The sequence below is a fragment of the Typopeltis vanoorti genome, chromosome 14 (genome assembly GCF_054136105.1).
Source record: "Typopeltis vanoorti isolate ZY-2024b chromosome 14, IOZ_Tvanoo_1.0, whole genome shotgun sequence".
In the NCBI taxonomy this organism is placed as follows: domain Eukaryota; kingdom Metazoa; phylum Arthropoda; class Arachnida; order Uropygi; family Thelyphonidae; genus Typopeltis; species Typopeltis vanoorti.
Window position 1 is genome coordinate 14,769,931 of NC_143562.1, and position 5,691 is coordinate 14,775,621.

At 36.6% G+C, this 5,691-nt stretch overlaps 1 pseudogene; it reads right to left on the reverse strand.

The window, feature by feature from the left end:
* Window positions 1-3,887: 3,887 nt before the first annotated feature.
* On the reverse strand, window positions 3,888-5,007 carry LOC150099248 (protein ZBED8L-like; annotated as a pseudogene).
* Window positions 5,008-5,691: the final 684 nt, after the last annotated feature.

The window sequence follows — 5,691 nt, forward strand, 5'->3', positions numbered from 1 at the left end:
CATAAGCATCAAAAATTGTTGCACAGTTTTACCCTCTTATCAATAGCAATAGCAAGCTGGATACCAAAATAAAACTGCTCCTTTATCAGTTGATGATTCGACCCATAATTACTTATGCGCCCCCAGCCTGGAGCCGCACCTCAAGTACAAATATCCTCAAACTACAGAGAGTGCAAAACAAATGTCTCCGCATGATCTTAAACGCACCATGGTATATCAGAAATGTCCAACTCCACCGGGATACAAATATCCCCTACATCTACTCTTTCCTGCAGTCTTCAGCAGTCAAGTTCCTTTCAGCATCCTCTTCACATCTGAATAAATTAGTGAAACAAGCAGCAAATTATGATGAAACAGACTTCTCCAAATATAGGAGACCCAAGGCCATCCTACTTCCAAATGAAGATCTTTAAATCGCACCCACTCAGGCAGAGCACTTAGATCATAAACGTTTCCTCACACAGCAACTTTATCAGATAGCAGGGATTATAAAAGCATTTTGCCTCATCCTTATAGTCAGCAACGTCTTGTGTCGTGTCTTGCGTTCGTCGGGCTTCCACAGGCTACCGGGTGAGTTTCCCCTCATTTTCCGATAGGTGGTGGATGGTGGGGAAACCCTGTCTACCATACGTTGGATATCAGGGCAGCTCTGAATATGTTGAATAAATAGCCGTGGACCAATGGTTTTGGGACTGGCGATCACGTGTGAAAATATTGTCATTCACCAACTCGCACTGCGCCAGAGTGGTGAATTTATGGCCTAACCTTCTAAGATGAATCAGGTAGAAACAAAATGGCCCTCATTCCCCAGAGACCGGATTGTTAATACCTACGGCAACAGGCAGTTAAACATGAAGGCAAAAGGTACCAAGAATCCTGGGTAACCAGATCATGCTGCCATTGGAAACTAGACCTTGGAACATTAAACTGTAGGACTTTGAGCAGTGAAGCATGGTTAATTGAACTAACTGAAGAGCTAACGAGACTAAAATGAGACATTCTTGTGCAGTTTGAAGTTGGACGTAATGCTGAAGAAATTCTTCAATTAAAAACGGAGACATACTGTATTATAGAGGCCAAGATAAGGAAAGAATCAGTGGAGTTGGATTCATGATTAACAAAAAATTGACGAACAGCATTTCTGATAGAATAGGAAGTATTGTTGTTCAAATCTCAAAAAGATACACTCTTAAGATCATCCAAGTCTATGCACCAACAATACGTCATAGTGATGAGGAAATTGAAGCCTTCTATCATGCTGTATCTCAACTCTACAATAAAGGTAAACATCATTTCAGAAGTGTAATGGGAGACTTTAATGCTGGAATTGGTATTGAACATTCAGATGAAAGCTCAGTGGGAAATTTCAGTGAAATTGACTTTATCCTCAGTAATAAGAAAAACATCTTTCAAGACGGCTCTGTTATAAACACTTTCACATTGGAAGTGACATCGTAAAATCCAATAAACTGCCAAAAAGAAAGAAGAAAAATGTTCCGAAGATCAAAGGAAAACATAGATGTACACAAACTCGACATTAAAAAAGATATACCAACACGAACTAAACAATCGATTTAAACATCTTATTATAGATGACAATGCTGATCTATCAGAAAGTAATGACATTATTACCCAAAACCTTTTACAGGGCTCACTTGAAATAGCTGGTACCACAGAACAGAAACAAGACAAAATTTCGGAAGAAATAAAACAGCTTATGAAGAAACGAAGAGCAATGAAACAATCAATTAACCTACAGAATAAAATTTAATACACTCAATTGTGCAAAACGATCAGAAAAGTATCGCAGAAGAAATAAGAAAATTCAATTGTAAATTCATACAACAAACAATTGAAAACAATCGTAGTCTCAAAAGAGCAAAACAGCAATTGATGAACAGCAAACAGATGGTTGCAGTCAACTACAAGACGGAACCATCACCAGAGATAGATATATGCCATAGAAAAAAGAGTTGAAGAATTTTACTCAATAATATATCAGGATGATTAATTAAATGAAAAAGAAAACGACAACTACAACCAGAAGAAGTTATGTGAAGCATCCAAAGCTTGCAAAATGAGAAGGCTGCAGGTGAGCATGGAGTTATAGCTGAACTTCTAAAAGCAGGTGGAGAAGTAATCTACAAACTCTTAGCAAAAATATTTATTTTATGCCTGAAGAAAAATTATGTACTAAGAGGGCTACCCTAATTCTGATACATAAAAAGGTGAGGTAGAAGACATAATAACGAACTACCAACCTATCAGTCTACTATCAGTGTTTACAAAGTGTTTACAAAAGTCTTAGCTCATAGGCTTTATACGACTTTAGACCTAGCACAACCAAAGGAACAGCAGGCTTTCGAAGAAGCTTTAGTACAATAGACCATATTCAAGTTGTACAGTAGATTATTGAACGGTGTAATGAATATCAATTACCACTATGTCTTGGTTTTATTGATTATGGGAAAGCCTTTGATTCACTAAAAACTTGTGCAATACTTAAAGCATTACGAAACCAACAAGTGGGAGAGCCATACATCAGAACCATCAAATCAGCATACAGCAATGCCACAACAGCAATTCACTTCAATGGAAACATCTCCGCTGTGGAAATACAGAGAGGTATAAGACAGGGTGACACAGTGTCTTCAAAATTATTCACAGCGTGTCTAGAAGAAATATTCACACTTCTTGATTCGGGAAGGGAAAGGTATGAAGATAAATGGAAGATATTTAAGCCATTTACGCTTTGCAGACGACATAGTTATCTTTACTTCAACTGCACATGAATTCCAGATTGCTAGCAAAACAGCTAGCCTAAATAAGATCCAAGTTATGTTCAATCGCTATGTCCAACTAGAAATAATAAAAATCAATAATGAGGAAATTAAACAAGTAGATCATTACATATACTTAGGGCAACAGATATCAATGGAACAAAATATCATGGACAAAATTAAAAGATGTACGATGCTTGGGTGGAAAGCATTTGGAAAACTACATTAAATATTCAAAAACCAGCTACCATTATGCCTGAAGAAAAAAGTTTTTAACCAGTGTATTCTTCCTATACTGACATATGGCTGTGAAACATGGACACTGAATGCAAAGGAAATTGCATTCAGTGTCCAAAAATTAAGAATAACATAATTTACTATGGAAAGAAGTATGCTTGTTATCACAAGATTGGATCACAAAGGGAATACATGGATAAGAAATCAAACCAGTCTCTAACACCATAGGAAGAGTGAAACATCTGAAGTGGTAATGGGCTGGGCATATTGCCTGAAGACAAGCTCAGCGATGGACAAAAGAAGTACTGGATTGGATTCCACGAGAGGAAAAACGGCCCCGACGCCAACTTAAATCACGGTGGATTGATGATATCATCAGATTTGCTGGAGTGACATGGGAAAAGAGAGCCATAGATGAAGATGAAATTACTCCAAATGAGTGGTTCCTAAACTTATCTGGCTTACCCCCACGTTTCCAAAAAAAAAAAAAAATAATAATAATAATAATTCAGCACTTCCCTGGAAACTGCTCTACCTGATCCATATAAAAGAAATTCGATCTCCAATTCTAGAGTTTTAAGCGAACAAACAGATAGATACAGAAACAAATTTGTGTTTTACTATGCATCTAGTAGAGATTTTTGAAGTTTGGAAATTAGACACCTTGGAACTGAAATTTTAAAACTATTTATTGAAATCAACAAAAAAAATATAAATTTCATGTAAACATAGGACAAGTTGGAGCTGTAAATTTAATAACACTATTAAAATTAAGAAAACAAACATAAATTGCACATATGTAAAAATCGCGTATAAAATAGTAAATAACGATCAGTAATATTAAAAACAATCCTAATGAGAAGGGTGAGCCTAGTGTACTGCTACCAATTTATTGATATTTGGCTCCATATTTGTCAGTATAATTCTTAAATAACCGCGATCAGCTATTTGCAGTCGGTTTCTTTTTTTAGTTAAAAGATTTGTGACCGCACTGAACCCACGTTCCACTAAATATGATGATGGAAATACGATTAAAAACTTTTTTTACTACAGTCCACAATCCAGGATAAAGTATGGGTATGTGCTTTTGCAACCAGAATTGTTGGTATCCATTTTTGAATATTAATTTCAATTCCTCATTTGATATTTATATCAGTTCTTGTAATTGGAAAGATCCTTCTGTGTTTGTACTTCAAAACGGATACAAAACCCAGTTGGATATTTTCATTTCAAGAATATCTTTAAATCTCTGGTCAAAATCACAATGGAGAGCCTCCAAGTGCTGTCAATAGCTGAGCCCGTCTTCATCACATTTTCCCACTGTTGACAGGTTTGGAAACTGGTTGAATTCTTCTCGTCCTAAGTTTCGTTTATACGGAACAAGTGTTGACACAAACTCAGAAATAACAGCTTTTGTTTTTATTAAATTCAGTTCATCTCCTTGAAGCTGTAGATTGCTTTCATTAAATTTGTTAAACAATTCGGTCAAATAAGTTATGTCACTTTCGAAATTAATCAAGTTGGATCGTAAAGAATCGTCTCTGTTTTCTAAAACCTGTAGTCAAAGAGTTTATATAATCGATTCAAACAGGCACCCTTTGACAGCCTAACATGCGGAAGAATTAAGCCAAGAAAAGAATTTTAATCGGTGTCTTCTAGTTATGTAAATTTCAACAAAAAACATTTCAATTTCAAGAAGGTGGAGACTTGTGATGTGACCCACTTCCACCAAAGGTATCCTAGTAACTTGAGGCCCAAGTGGAACACTACCGCCTTCCTTATTGACGTCCTTGTAGTGTCGGGCATACTGGGGATACCAAGAACTTCCATTTGAAGATGCAGCAGTAGCCAAGACTGAAGAACTCGTTATCCTTACGGATGGGTACTCTAGCAGACGTTCTAATGGATGTCCCGTTCCACAGGCTGTCTGCCTGCAAATTCGAATTTCATCATTGTGATCACGTAATCCATCTACCAAAGAGGTTTCCATTCTTCCACCATAATTCAATTTTTACTCTTCCTTTTAATTCTACAATGAGAAGTCACTTTTCCTCTACAACATAATCTTTTGTTCTTTTATTCTCCAATATTCATTCTTTCACGGTACGAATATATAATCTGATCAAATCACAAAAATTCTCTCTGCTGGAACGAAGACCCCCCATTCTACGATTCAAATCCAAATTTCTGCATTTGACGTTTGAGTTCTATTCTCAAGCCACTTGAGTATAGAACTCTCCCTTGATTCTCACCCCACACGAAATCCCTAAGCAATTGTAAAATTACAGTCCGTCAAATCCAAATCCAACCATATAAAGAACAAATATATATATATATATATATAAACACTCTCCTGTACAAACACTCTCCAGTATTGCCATTGGTTCCTTGTACGGCTATTGTATACAACTTCCGCTCATCTCTCTCTCGCTGATGACCAACAGGAGCCAATCTTTTCCTATAACTCCTTCATAGATGACAAAGGCACATTACCTACAAACATTGCCACATTACCTGCCAGTAAAACGTCTCCGGAGACGTTTCTAGAATTACTCTTCACAGTTCCAGTGCTTTTGATCGAATGTAGCGTAGGAGACTTTATAGACAAGTCTTGTCTATAGGGTCAAAGCACCTTATAGACAAGTTACTATAAGGTGCTTTGACCTTATTAAAT